This window comes from Aquarana catesbeiana, linkage group LG06 (genome assembly GCF_042186555.1).
Source record: "Aquarana catesbeiana isolate 2022-GZ linkage group LG06, ASM4218655v1, whole genome shotgun sequence".
Classification (NCBI taxonomy): domain Eukaryota; kingdom Metazoa; phylum Chordata; class Amphibia; order Anura; family Ranidae; genus Aquarana; species Aquarana catesbeiana.
Genome location: NC_133329.1, coordinates 390693864 through 390709612, shown reverse-complemented (window position 1 = coordinate 390709612; position 15749 = coordinate 390693864). Strand labels below are relative to the sequence as shown.

At 42.5% G+C, this 15749-nt stretch overlaps 1 protein-coding gene across 2 annotated transcripts in view; it reads left to right on the top strand.

The window, feature by feature from the left end:
- The first annotated feature begins 1566 nt into the window (after nucleotides 1–1566).
- The window catches only part of DNAJB2 (DnaJ heat shock protein family (Hsp40) member B2), a 59946-nt gene continuing 45763 nt past the window's right edge, over nucleotides 1567–15749 (top strand). Inside the window, exons 1-2 of one of the 2 annotated variants that reach the window (XM_073634328.1) lie at nucleotides 1567–1723; nucleotides 9034–9244. The gene's annotated coding sequence lies outside the window, so the exon portion shown is untranslated. Of the gene's footprint in view, nucleotides 1724–9033; nucleotides 9245–11289; nucleotides 11315–15749 lie in introns of those variants that run through there. The other variant, XM_073634329.1, reaches the window with a different exon arrangement.

Genomic DNA, 15749 nt, shown 5'->3' with positions numbered 1-15749 from the left:
TGTTTCTGCTAAGCAGAAACAAGGATCTCTGCCTTCCCATAGTACAAGCACCTCCCACAAAGTTAGCAAGCACTCCCTAAGAACACATTTAACTCTTTGATTGCCCCTGATGTTTAACTTCTTCCCAGCCAGTGTCATTGGTACAGTGACAGTGCATATTTTTTAGCACTGATCACTGTATTAGTGTCACTGGTTCCCACAAAGTGTCAGTTATGCCCCGTACACACGGTCAGATTTTCCGACGGAAAATGTGTGATAGGACCTTGTTGTCGGAAATTTCGACCGTGTGTGGGCTCCATCACACATTTTCCTTAGGATTTTCCGACACACATAGTTTGAGAGCAGGATATAAAATTTTCCGACAACTGATTTTGTTGTCGGAAAATTCTGATCGTGTGTACACAAATCCGACGGACAAAGTGCCACGCATGCTCAGAATAAATAAAGAGATGAAAGCTATTGGCCACTGCCCCGTTTATAGTCCCGACGTACATGTTTTATGCCACCGCGTTCAGAACGATCGGATTTTCCAACAACTTTGTGTGACCGTGTGTATGCAAGACAAGTTTGAGCCAACATCCGTCAGAAAAAATCCATGGATTTTGTTGTCGGAATGTCCGAACAAAGTCCGACCGTGTGTACGGGGCATTAGTGTCCGATTTGTCCGCAGCAATGTCGCAATCCTTCTATAAGTCGCTGATCGTCACCATTACTAGTAAAAAAAAAATTTTTTTTAAATAAAAAATTCCATAAATCTATGCCAAAGTTTTTAGACGCGATAACTTTTGCGCAAACCAATCAATGTACACTTACTGGGTTGTTTTTTTTTTAAATCAAAAATATGTAGCAGAATACATATTGGCTTAAATTGATGAAGAAATTCGAATTTTTACATTTTTTATTGGATGTGTTTTATAGCAGAAAGTAAAAAAAAAAGTTTTTTGTTTTGTTTTTTTAATTGACGGTCTTTTTTAGCGCAAGAAAATAAAAACAGCAGAGGTGATCAAATACCACCAAAAGAAAGCTCTATTTGTGGGAAAAAAAGGACATCAATATTATTTGGGTACAACGCAGCACGACCGTGTAATTTTCAGTTAAAATAACGCAGTGCCGTATCGTAAAAAATGGCCTGGTCATGAAGGGGGGTAAATCTTCCAGTGGGCAAGTTGTTAACCTTGATTCATGTGTTGCACATATAATATAATATAATACAATATAATATAATATAATATAATATATTATAATATAATATAATATAATATAATATAATATAATATAATATAATATAATATAATATAACGTGCACTACATTTAAATTGTAATAAATGTATGAAGGGTAATATAAAATGTTGCAGGTCACGTTGTATTGATAGGTGTGATTGGACAGTGAGGTGGATGTGATCAGAATACAATGTATCCTCTCCCTGCACTGTTTGTATCCCAGGTGGAATGTATCACAAGGGTGACCACGCCCTCGGCTCCTCCCACACAGTCCGCACAACAACTCTGCAGTGTGCGGCACTGACAGCCCACGCCCCGCCCCTCCCTCCGGTCTAGTCCAATCAGCCTGCACCCTGGGACGGCTGGGTTCGGCTGATTGGTCGCCGTGTAGATAGGCTCTCCTGGTATATTCTGGACCTTTCTTCTCAGCTGACGTTGACATCACGGCAGAGCTGATAAACCGTCCGGGAGAGAGAAGAGCCGGAGAGCAGCGAGGAGTCCGGTGAGTACGGGGGGGGCCCTGAGTGACGTCATTACATGGCAAGACAGAATCGAGGGGCAGGAGGGCACAAAACACACAGAACACTACATGGGATGGACAGACAGACATCACTACATGGGATGGACAGACAGACATCACTACATGGGATGGACAGACAGACATCACTACATGGGATGGACAGACAGACATCACTACATGGGATGGACAGACAGACATCACTACATGGGATGGACAGACACACATAGCACTACATGGGATGGACAGACACACATAGCACTACATGGGATGGACAGACACACACATCACTACATGGGATGGACAGACACACAGAAATTGGGGTTATCAGCACATGTTACCTAGTCAGACATTAGAGGAATAGGATGACCAGACAGACATGGGGAGTTCTGTTCAGACATACAGACAGGACAACCAAAGCCGACTGTAATACACTGGACAGACATAGGGACACCATATCCACCTATGTCTGCAAAAGACATACAGACATATGAACAGCACCATTTATGGGACATACATGGACATCAACCTATGTAGAATATCTATCTATCTATCTATCTATCTATCTATCTATCTATCTATCTATCTATCTATCTATCTATCTATCTATCTCATACAGACATCATCAATACAATACAAGTAGAAGACAGAAATAATGATGTCACCAGACAGACACGGGGAGAGCTGGTCATATAGACAGGACATGGTAGGGTAACAATAGCCATAGCAGCCCATGCAGAGGCTATGGGCCCCCGGGGTAGGAGGGAGGGAAGGGGCCCCCATTAGGGAGGCTGTAAAACTGTAAAGTTTCCAATACAGAAGGGCTGAAGCCTCCAGGAACATTGCTGGTCACTGATCCCCCCCCACCCTGTGTAGTAATTTCCTCAGCTGTCACTGCTCAGTTGACATTGTAGATTTACTGTCCTCCAAACTTCTTCTACAGACTGACCTGAAGCTGGTCTGCCTAATGTGGTCACAAATCCCAGAGTGTCTCCTCTGCTAAAACCTGATGGGACAGCTGGGATTTGTAGTTCTACAAAAGAAGTTTAGAGTATATAGAAGTTGGGGTTGGGTTTATAGAGGAATTGTATGCAAAAGTATAAAGTATCATCATATAAAATAATATTATTGTTGTTATTATTATTATTATTATTATTATTATTATTATTATTATTATTATTATTACAAATGTTATATCTTGTATTCAAAGCACTGCTCCTTAGTAGTTTTTTTTTGTTATTATTATTATTATTATTGTTATTGCTGCTACAGTTATACCTTGTATCTTAAATTGTTACTAAATCCACAACCGTAAAATCAGTCTGTATATGCATTAAAGCATGCTTGTTATACTCACTGTGGAACCTAAGGGGTTAATTCTCTGCATTGTGTTGAAAAAAACAAACAAACACCGATCCAGTCTTCTCTGATCCTCCCCTTCTTCCACAGTCCCCAAACCATCTCCCGATCAGACAGAGCCTTTGGAGTTGCTCTGCACATGCTCAGTTTGGTGTGTATTGCTAGGGAGGCAGGGGCGGATCCAGGGGGGGGGGCAACGGGGCAATTGCCCCCTCCGAGAAATGAGTGCAATGAACAGGCCAGTCAGGGCCCAGGGACGAGTGTGCGGGCGGGCCAGTCAGCGGGAGTTGGCAGGTGAGTGAGCTCTTAGCGTGGGGGGTGCCGCGGCCCCGGGCGTGACATTTAGGGGGTGCCAGTATGTGTCACTGTCTGTCTCCTCCTAATTTTAACTTCCGGTGTCCCCAGGCTCCGGCCGCCATGTTCCGTGTCCGGCGCCCTGTGATTGGGCGTATGGGGGTCACGTGAGGTGTAGAGCTGGCCTGTTCGCGATTGCTCCTGAAGTCCCGCCTCCGCACATGACCCCCATACGCCCAATCACAGAGCGCTGCGCTGGACACTGAACATGGCAGCTGCAGCGCGGGGGGAGAGAAGCAAAAATATGAGCCGCCGCTGTCGTCTCCTCCTCCGGACTGATGCAGGCCAGCCAGACACGAAGGTGAGTGAGACTCCCTCGTGACAGTCCTGTTACTGGCGCGGGGGGGGGGGAGAGAAAGTCAGTTAGTGTAGTATGGGGGTCAGTTAGTGTAGTATGGGGGTCAGTTAGTGTAGTATGGGGGTCAGTTAGTGTATTTTCTGCCAGTGCCCCTCCCGAGACTAGGCTCTGGATCCGCCCCTGTAGGGAGGTGGTTTTTTTTTTTTTTTTTTTTTTTCTTGGGAGAGTCTATGTGATCCAGGGACGAGCGGTGAGGTCAGTGACTGGTGAGGTACTGGCTATTAAGCCAGATACACACAGGTTACATATGCCGTGATCGTTAGAGCGAGAGCAATAATTATAGCACTAGATCTCCTCTGTAAAAATTTTTAAAGTGTCTCCTATGGAGATTTTTAGGTACTGAAGTTTGGCGCCATTCCACAAGTGTGCTCAAATTTAAAGTGTGACATGTTGGGTATCTATTTACTCAGCGTAAGATCATCTTTCATAGTATACAAAAATCAGGCTAATGTTCGTAGGTTTTTTTTTTTTTTTTTTCATGAAACTGTTTTTTTCCAAAAAAAAAAAATTGCTGCGCAAATACCGTGTGACATAGAAAGTTGCAACGACCACCATTTTATTTCATAGGGTGTCTGCTAAAACAAAATATGTATGTGTTCTGAGTAATTTTCTAGCAAAAAATGATGATTTTTACATCTAGGAGAGAAGTGTCAGAATTGGCCTGGGTGGTAAGGGGTTAATTACCATAAGTAATATACAAATAATTATTATATATTGTTTTTAAGGTAATTTACTACATTTTCAAAAACTGTACTCAAGCATAATGGACAAATTACTGAAGTTTGAAGTTATAACTTCCAACCAGTAATTTCACAGTAAATAGATAAATTATTATGTTATAACATATAGCATATAAATGATTTAGCTTAATTATAACAGTACCTTTTCAGCAGGCAGCAGATTCTCATTCTCCCTCTTAACTGTGTGATAGTGGGTAAATCTTATACGCATAAACCCATGGTTTTCCTTGTAGTTAAGAGGGCTGGAAGGGAGCATTTGTCTTTTAGACACATGTCCCCTTCTATGACATTGCAGTGAGAGGCGTGCCTCCACTGCAGCATTTTTATTGGACAGCTGGGACCAATGGTGCTTTACTATTGGTCCAAGACTCCAGGCTGTTTATTGAGCTTAGTGCCTCTGACAAGACGTGAGAGGCACTTTGAGTTCAACCTCTGTCTGCTGCTAACAGAGTGTGGCAACTTGTATTTAAAGTGTCCGCTCTGTATTTAGTTTGACAGACTGCACAAGGAGCCCCATATCTCTGGAACCATAGGTCGTAGGAGCCCCAAATTAGGACTTAGGCTACATACCCCTTTCTGTGACCTCAGGTCACCGAGCTATGACCCTCAAAGCTCTTATGTTAATGGCAGGTGAGGCCCTGCCTCCCCTGACTGCACGTCCCTGATGTGATCAGCACAGGGCCAATCGGCACTGTCCAGACAGAGGGTCAGGGGTCCTGCAGCCACATAGGACAGTCGGAGGAGAATGAAAACTCCTCCTACAAGCTTTAACCAGACACTGATAGAAGTCACAAGACTGCTATATACTGCTGATGAGAAAAGGTATTTAGCAGTTTATATTTAATAAAATAATTGCATTTCCATGTTCTGTGTACTGTGGGAGAGCAGATATAGTGAATGCAGAGTCCTGGGTTTAGTAAGATGTTAAGCACTGCTGTCTTGTAGTGTATATCTATGTTGACAGCTCTTCTGCTGACTGTCCTTGTGTCTGGCGTTCATTATGTGAAGATCAATTACATATTCTTACAGCTGCTGCAGTTGGCCAGGGAGGGGAATACATGGGGTGACACTGAAAAAAAGTGTGCTTACTACCCTTTATTTAAACATAAATCAAACACATTCCTTCGCTACCAGTGAATAATCAAATTAAATATCATACATAAATGTAATAAACTGAGTATTAAAACGTTATTAAATCAATCCAAAAAAAAAATCGAGAAAACTCCAAAAATAAATGTATATATATATCCACAATAATCAAACAATTCTCAACTTGCTCCACCAACTAGTGCAAAAATAAATCTCAAAAAGTGCAAGTGTTTGCCCCCCACCAGTGTGCTCTGGCCGCTCACCTCACAATCTGACCCCTGTTTCATCAGTGGATCAGAATAAGCAGGTCCCTTTTTAAGGTTAGTCAAGGGATCGCTCTGGTGTAAAACAGTTCACTATGCTTCAGTTATGAATGAACACAGTGAGTGATTGATCACTTACTGTGTTCATTCACTAAAGGAAGGGGCCAGTAAATGTCCATCCTGAACAGCCCTTATGTGAATGACCCCCCCAAGACCTCATTCACACACACAGCTTTATTACAGTTTTATCCTTTTAGATTTTGCAGGAATTTTGTAAGTTATGATTATGTCTGCTAATAATGATTTTTAGTGGTGGGGTTTTTTTTTTATATTTTTTGTAAAAAATATCTTTTTGATATTTTTGGGGGGGAGATCTTTTTTAGGTAGGCTGTACAGGATTTATAATAGCAGCCCTGATGACATGCCGGGGGGGAATATTTGATCTCCCTGCTGATTTTATACATTTGTCCACTAACAAAGAAATGATCAGTCTATAATTTTAATGGTAGGTTTATTTTAACAGTGAGAGACAGAATAACAACAAAAAATTTCCAGGAAAAAAAGTTATAAATTGATTTGCATTTTAATTAATGAAATAGGGGATCAAATACTTATCAAACAGCAAGATTTCTGGCTCCCAGGTGTCTTCTTTACAGGTAATAAGCTGAGATGAGGAGCACTCCCTTAAAGGGAGTGCTCCTCATCTCAGCTTGTTACCTGTATAAAAGACACCTGTCCACAGAAGCAATCAATCCATCCGATTCCAATCTCCCCACCTTGGCCAAGACCAAAGAGCTGTCCAAGGATGTCAGGGACAAGATTGTAGACCTACACAAGGCTGGAATGGGCTACAAGATCCTCGCCAAGCAGCTTGGTGAGAGGGCGACAACAGTTGGCGTGATTATTCGCAAATGGAAGAAACACAAAATAACTGTCAATCTCCCTCGGTCTGGGGCTCCATGCAAGATCTCACCTTGTGGCGTTTCAATGATCATGAGAATGGTGAGGAATCAGCCCAGAACTACACAGGAGAATCTTGTCAAGGATCTCAAGGCAGCTGGGACCATAGTCACCAAGAAAACAATTGGTAATACGCTACGCCGTGAAGGACTGAAATCCTGCAGCGCCCGTAAGGTCCCCCTGCTCAAGAAAGCACATGTTTAGGCCCATCTGAAGTTAGCTAATGAACATCTGAATGATTCAGAAGAGAACTGCGTGAAAGCTCTTTGGCATCAACTCAACTCCCCGTATTTGGAGGAGGAGGAATGCTGCCTATGACCCAAAGAACACCAACCCAATCGTCAAACATGGGTGGAAACATTATGCTTTGGGTGTGTTTTTCTGGGACAGGACAACTTTGCATCAAAGGGACAATGGACAGGGCCATGTACTGTCAAATCTTGGATGAGAACCTCCTTTCCTCAGCCAGGGCATTGAAAATGGGTCTTCCAGTACGACAATGACCCAAAACACACAGCCAATGCAACAAAGGAGTGGCTTAAGAAGCACATTAAGGTCCTGGAGTGGCCTAGCCAGTCTCCCGACCTTAATCCCATAGAAAATATGTGGAGGGAGCTGAAGGTTCGAGTTGCCAAATGTCAGCTTCGAAACCTTAATGACTTGGAGAGAATCTGCAAAGAGGAGTGGGACAAAATCCCTCCTGCATAGCTCCCAACTGTCCCTGATTTCGAGGGACTGTCCCTAAATTGGAGCAATGTCCCTCTGTCCCTCTTTCCCCCTCATTTGTCCCTTATTTTGGTCATATAGCTGTATATAAAATTAACTTTTTATCTTTCAAAAAGTGTTTCCCAGTGCTAAACCTTTCTTCTAAATTGCTGCATTTTGTACATTTTAAAAGCCAATATAAAGTAATAGTAGTGGTTAAAAAAAAAAAAAAAATGCCCTTGTGGTTTTAATTAACCTTTTTTTTTTTTAGTTCATTCTTCTTTTTAAGGGGGCGTGGCAAGGGGTGTGTCCTATGCCTACATACGTTTGCTGGTAGGACACCTCATTCCCATCTAAAAATGTTGGGAGGTATGCTCCTGAGTTGTGTGCAAACCTGGTGGCCAACTACAAGAAACGTCTGAGCTCTGTGATTGCCAACAAGGGTTTTGCCACCAAGTACTAAGTCATGTTTTGCAATTCGGGTCAAATAATTTATGTCACTCATTAAAATGCAAATCTTACAAAAGTTTTTTTTAAATCCATTTTTCTGGATATAAATGTTCTGTCTCTCCATGTTAAAATAAACCTACCATTAAAATTATAGACTGATCATTTTTTGTCAGTCGTCAAATGTACAAAATCAGCAGGGGATCAAATACTTTTTTCCCTCACTGTATACAAGACAGGAGAAAACAGGTCCTATGTGCCCCTCCAGCAGTGCTGACGGCTCCCCCCCCCCCCCCCGTACTGGGTTGAAAAGGTTGCACTTGTGACTTGGCCCTGGTCTTCTGCCACCGTGAGGGGTCCCCAGGATGGCAGGAAGGTGGCCGCTGCCGAACTGTAATAAAGGGTCCCGCGATGGGTGTAAAGACCTCCAGGATCAGTGGGAAGTGCTCCGGTTGGGGGCCCTTTATGGTTTCTTGCACTGGGGGGCCCTGAAGATTCTAGTTGCACCTCTGACAGAACACATTTTATGACATCCAGACAGGGGGAGAACTGAGGGTGACCTATACAGGTTAGGGGACACATTCATATGACAACCAGAAACCCGAGGTCCAAGCATGATGTACACGGGGAAGGAGGACACATTCATATGACAACCAGACAGGGGAAGAACTGAGGGTGACATATACAGGATAGGGGACGCATTTATAGGACAACCAGAAACCAGACGTCTAAGCATTATGTACACGGGGAAGGAGGACACATTCATATGACAACCAGACTCGGGGAGATCAGTAGAAGACTGAGGGGCTTTAGAAACTGCTTAACCGTTGCAGATTATCGGCCTAACACGCTGGAATTATCTGTATTTGAGATTAGCCTTTACTATGGGCTGAGTGCCACAGAAGGTGGCTGTGTTTTAAAGGAAAGATAGAGGGTGGGTGTGGGGTCATTAGATCTCACATGTATCCTATCTGTGTCCTCCAGTTACATTTATAATACGTCTCTATATTCAACTTTCAGGAACTACAGAGAACTGCAAATAGAGGAAACCCCGCTCAGACGAGGAGTGTACTATGGCTTGAGTCTGTAATCCTGACCACCAGGAGGCGCTACATTTACATTCCAAACTTTGTTTACAAAACAGTTACCAAAAAGTTTCCGTTCTTTTGCCGGTGATCTCTGGAAACCGTTTTTTTTTCTGCCTTTTGATTGCTGTGAACGTGACAGGAGGGTAAGTGTCTCTCTTTGCTTTTTTTTTTTTTTTTTGCTATTATGACTTTTTTTTTTATATGTAAAATTCTAAAGTTGTCAGGCTTGGCAAAATAGATCAGACAGCGTTCAAGAGGATCATCAGTCCCCCCAAAAAATTAAAACAAATTCTGTAGCTGATGACTTTTTTTAATTAAAGGACATTCACCTGTTTGGGGATCCAATGTTGTTCTCACCTGGGCCAGTTCTTGGCTGGTCTTCAGATCCCTGACGCCGCCATGTCTAGTGTGGGAAGCTGACTTTGACACCTTGATGCCTCACAGCCCAAGCTCCCATTGCACATGTGCAAGACGCACTTTAGGAATGGTCCCACAGCCTATTGGGACCTGTGATGTGTGTCCCAGAAGGGGCTGAACTTCTGCTCAGATTGCCTAGGCAGAGTGGGAGCGGGTACCTAACAACAAAACTAGGTACCCACTCCCCCCCAAGAAATAAAAAAGTGCCTAAAAGTAAAGAGGAAGGGGGAGAAGGCGGAAAGGCAGAACTTCTCCTTTTCAGCAAAGTTCCGCTGTAAAGCTACTTTGCCAATTGTCCAAAATATCTTCGAACATAGCTAACCTCCCCAGATAATGAGATTCTATATTGCAATTTAGATAGGATGGCTGCATTAGTTATCTTTTTTTCAGGATTTTTTTCCTCCTATTTTCATCTGGTGATCCTATGAATAACACACTTCCTGCCTCCTCATGTCTACATTATTATATATATATTTTTTTTCTCCGCTGTATCTATGGAGGGACCCGTGGTTGTCCCAGAAGTTGAACTTCATATACAGTATGTCTGCCTTTTGTTCATCTCCATTATGCAGTGGATAGATGGGACTAGGGGGGGGCTATTATTGCTGGCTGCTGGAGTCTATTGATACTGGGAGATCTATTGTTGCTGGGGATATTTTCTTGTGGAGGGATCTATTGTTTGCTGGGGGGATCTGTTGCTGCTGGGGTGGGGGGTCTATTGTTGCTGACTTTCATTAGCAAACTACTTGGACCAAATATTTAAACTTTTCTGTATTCTCTAGGTAAAGGGTGGAACTGAGGGACAGTGCTCGAAGGTGGGTAGGGGCAAAGAAAAGGGTTGAATCAGAAAGGGGGAGTACCTGTCCCTGGGACTCGGTGGTGCTCCGCCTCAGCGGCCAATACGATCACTTCTCCGCTCGGCTAATCAGGTCTCAGGACCTACTTCCTGATTGGCCAGGAGGAGAATCAGGAAGACTTTAGCGACGCAGGTCCCTGAACTTGAATGGGTTGTGTTTGGCAGGTAAATGCAACAGGGGGGTAATTTGTGCATGCATCTTGCCTGTAGCATTTGTACAGCCCTGGACAGCTGTCTTTTCAGTATGGGGGAGAGGAGGAGGAGGAAAAGGAGAAGCAATAATAGAGTTCAACTGACTGTTTTTACCACCCCCCAACTGCAAGTGTGAACCAAGCCTAATGGAAATTGCCTGCAGTAGAAAACAGATTATACTCACCTCTCAGTTGCTCCTTGTCTCCTTCCTCCCTTCCATTCCAGTGCAGCTTCCATCGACATTCAGCATTCCAGGTATTGCTGGATTTCCTAGGTGCATAATTGGCTTACATACCCAAGCAAGGTATGTGCATAGAAGATCCAGCAATACCTGTTTTCTTTTTATATAGAAGATCTGTACCGCGACACTCCTCCCTATGTCATTACTTTTATTAGTAACGTTTAACGAGCGCAAATTTCAACCTACTTATCCTTTAAAGCCCAACTCTGGGAAACTTGAGCATGATCCCTTCCAATGGTGCTGCTCCGGCACTGCAAGTGTTAATTGCTTGTTTTAGGTCCAGGGGACTTGTTAAAATAGATTTACTTACCTGATCCTCCGCTCCTCCAAGCTGCCAGACTGGTCCCCACAGAACCTTCTCCTCTACACTCCAGCGGTCTAAGGTCCTGACGTCATCAAGACCAATGCAGGATCCATGGCTTTGTGTTGGACATGATGATGATGCTGAGGGACAGCCCACTGCCAGATCATGGGGGAGCACCGCCTGCCGAAGGATTGAAGGATCAGGTAAGTAAAAGTGCTTTTATTCTCTTTCAGACCAAACTGGAAACCCTTGCAGTGTGTGAGGGCAGCCCCAATGTATGGAAGAATTTTTGACATACCTGGAGTTGGGCTTTAAATACTTCCACTATAACTTCCGATTGGAGGAAATTTACACCTTTTTATAGATGTATGGGTTGTATATACACAGAAGATGAAATAGCTCACATCCATACAATGAAATGGCTCATTGATATGTGCAGAACTGAAAAATTAGTTTTAATTTTAAGATAGAATCGTTCTGTTACTAATTTTGTTTAGTTTTGTTGACTCATATCAGAATTAGTTTATTTTCAAACTAGTTCCAAATCCTGGGAAATATTTGGATCGGTCGAAAAATGAACGACCAATTCGAATTCCGTGTGACAAATAGCTGGTTGTTAAGGAGCGGGCTGGGAAGCCGGCCACCGCGCCCTTAACAACCAATGACTTATCAGCTGTCAGTTAAAAATGTAAACAAGAATGCCGGCAATAGAAAAGTCAGGAAAAAAAAAACAGCGTGAGCCCCCCCCCCCCATATTGGGCCCTTTGGGTCTGGTATGAATTTTAAGGGGAACCCCACACCAAAACGAAAAAAAAGGGTGTGGGGTTCCCCCCAAAATCCATACCAGACCCTTATCCAAGAATGCAGGCTAGTAAGGGGGAGTGAACACCCCCCCCCCCCTCCCCTCCTGAACCATACTAGGCCACATGCCCTCAACATGGGGGGGGGGGGTGCTTTGGGGTAGAGGGACTTAAAGTACCTTGTCCCCTTGTTGATGAGAAGGGCCTGGGCTGTGGTTATGGGGGTCTGCGGGTGGGGGGGGGCTTATCCGAATCTGGAAGCCCCCTTCAAAACCCGAAAAATGGTGGCCCCGCCTTCATGTGACATCATCGACTGAGGCATGCCGGCGACAGGGTCTCTTTAGGAAATTGTGTAAAAGCTTAGTCCGCTATTCAGACCAGATTTCATGTGACATCCATGCTCTCTTCTCCCACACACTTTCCTGAATAGCAGGGTTCCTCTCGCTGAGTCTGTACCTCCCTGTGTGGACCTTGGGCTGCGGTGTAACTCATACAGGAGCCTGTGCATTCCACCCCAGATGCAACTGATCACAGTTGCAAGGCTTGAATGAAAATGCAATAAATATATACAAAAATGTAATAAATGCATACATTTTATATTATTTTATTAATGTGGGAACTATTGTAGCCAGTAGCTGCAGCCTAATGTCTTTCTCACTGTGTAGCCAATCAGAGTGCAGCCAGATCAGGAGCTCCGCCTACCGAGCCTAATTATGGCTCCAGCCAATGTAAAGGGGTTTTTTAAGAGTTGAACTGGGACTTTAAAGGTTGTCAGATGCAGTGTAGATTCTTCTGTAGGTGATGCTGTCTAGATCGTGTTTACAAGCAAAGATCAAACAATGGTCATGTATTTAGGGCCATGGTGGCTCCTCAGTGACATTTAAAGCACCGGAGACTTGTGCCAGATCTCCGTGTTCTGAATCCCGTCCTTCTGTCTGTCAGCAGTTTTCAGGACATTTTTTTTGGCAAGTCTGAACAAAGCCTCTTACAGTAGTGGTATGCCTGCGCTCAAATATTCTGGTGTCATCAAATATTTGACTTTTTAGTTCCCTGATACACGCTTATTAAACGCGGCTTTTAGCAAATAGCAGCTGACTGCTTGTAGCCAGCGGGAAGAGTGGAGGAGGAGGTAACCTATTAGCCATCCCACTTTATAACTGGTTCTAGAAGTTACTCTAAAGTGCATATTTTCTTTTTTTTTTTTTTTTTTTTTTTTTTATTAGAAGTATAAATGTATTACAAATTTTCCATATTTTATTACACATTTTTAAATTATGGAAAATAATACATATTATGTTATAACAATATTATATTTTATTATATTTATAATATAAAATCTATTATAAAATATAAAATATTTATTATATATAGCGCCAACATAATTATAAAATTATGGTGATAATATAAATATTTTATAAAATATAATATTGTTTAGAATATTAAATAATTATATTTTATAATATTATATTATTTTATAATATTTATATTATCATCGTGATCATCATTATATTATGTATAATATTATATTTTATAATATTTAATATTTTAAATGATTTAAAAAGATAGTATAACAATATTTTTTTCTAATATTACTATCCCCATCATTATCATCATTTTTGTATCAATTCACCCTCCCTTTTAGATTGTAAGCTCAAATGAGCATGGCCCTCTGATTCCTCTTGTACCAAATTGTAATGTCTGTCTTCATTTTGTTAAGCGCTGCACAAACTGTTGGCACTATATATAATAATTATAATAATAATAATAATAATAAAAAAAAGAAAACCCATACTTTTCTTAAGAAAGTTGTCCATCACAGATCTAGCATATTCTGTATCCAGGTGTTATAGATGGTATGTTCATTTCTGGAATTCAGCTGTATTTGAGCACCACAAACCCATGTAGCATTTACTTCCTGGAACCTATCTGCCCTTAGCTCCTCCTGGGATGTATGACATCATTTTGGCCTAAAAGTTATTTCAAGGGTTGCTCCATGTTAAAAAGGTTGAGAAAGGCAGTATAAGAGCAATGTTCTATACAGCAGAAGGGCATTTCTCACCCTTTTTGTATTTGTACAGGTCAGGGCAGCATTTCACTGTTTCTATCATTTATGCATGTAAGTATAGTATGCTATGCTCTTTTAGGTCTCCTGCTGGTTCAGTGTCTATGCTGTCTTTGGGGTGGATTTACTAATTCAAAAAGACTGTGTAGTTGCTCCAGAGCTTAGTAAATGAGCAGAAGCTCTGCTGCCTTCCATCATCCAATCATGTGCAAGCAAAAAAATATTTTATCATTTATTTTTTCCTTGCACGTAATTGGGTACTTTTTTGCTAAGTGACGCCTTACCTAATTTACTAAGCTCTGGAGCAACTGCACTTTGCAAATTGCACAGTCTATCAGCCTTTAGTAAATAAACCCCATGGTGTCAGTGATCGTGGTCTCCGGGTTTCCTGTCTCTGCTGTGTCTGGCTGGCTGGTGTTTGGGCTCTCAGGGTGGGGAGACGTTCCAGAAATAGGGTCTTGGCCGGAGGGTCACATGGTCTGCTTGGCATCTGACTCAGCCGAGGGCAGACTATGGCATTGGCTGACGTCACTCGGGAATGTCTCTGTAGAACTTTCCTTTCTGTTATATCTTCCTGCATTACACAGGGGGATCCGGTCACTTTGCCTCATTTCAAGAATGATACCTTGAGGACTGTAATTGGGTTTGGTAACTCAGACCTTCCTTCATTCTTGTATCCCTTTCCCTCCCCCTGGACATGTAATAGGTCTTGGCTTCATACATGGTCTGTTATCTAATGCATTGTTATGTTTCCTCCATATTTCCTGATGAAGCAAATTGGAATCTGGGAAATGCGTTGATTGCTTTTCCTGTTAACTATGGTTGAAAGTATAGGTTGTTCAGCATTATAAGAATATAGCAGGGGCAACATAATGCTCAGTATTTCTGCCTTGCAGCACTGGGGTCCTTGATTTAGGTTTTGGTCAGGACACTATCTGCATGGAGTTTGCATGTTCTCCCTGAGCTTGTGTGGGTTTCCTCCAGCATCCCAAAGACCTGCTGGTAGGTCAATTGGCCCCAAGCAGCCAAGTGATCATCCACCCTAAAAGCAAATAAAGCGATTTTTTTTTTTTTTTTTTTTGTGTGCGTGTAAACCCTAACAATACATTTCTGGTATTTGCTGCCTTTTTGTTTTGTTAAATCTGCCATTTAAAAGCGTTTTATATCTGAACAAAGCAAAAACAATCTGTGCATCTGGCCAGAAATCTTGTGAGCTGATAACTCCATGTGGTCTCTGGCTATAGACTGCTATCAGTTATCATTGTTCCCTGTTAGGTTTACACTAGTGCAGCTGTGACATGATCTGTGTGCGATTCTGTAGTGTATGCGATGGCGTCCCAGAAAAAGAGCCGCGCCACCCCGCCGTCATTTGACGGTGGGCGGGCAGCAAGCATTTAAGGTTGCTATATGGAATAGAATCTCTTTTCTTTTTCTGTGTTTTCCGTTTTTTAAACAATTTTCTGAACAGGAGATTTTATAAAAGCAAAAAATGCAATCTGGCTGTGTTCTGTACACATGGTGTACAGACGCCCCCCGGAAATGTAATTTCCCTGCTTGTGTGATTGGCTCACTGCTTTTCCCAGAAGTCTGCACTGAGATACAAGTCAGATTTTAGGCCTCCCCTGCAACAAAAGTGTCATTTTTGAGATACTCCCAATAGGAAATCACATATAAAGGGATGTAGACCCTGCAGGTTTCAGCATCAGAGCCCTGCAGGTGCAGCAGCTGGCTGGTAATTATTAAACCATTCCCATTACATTCCTGCACATGGGCACA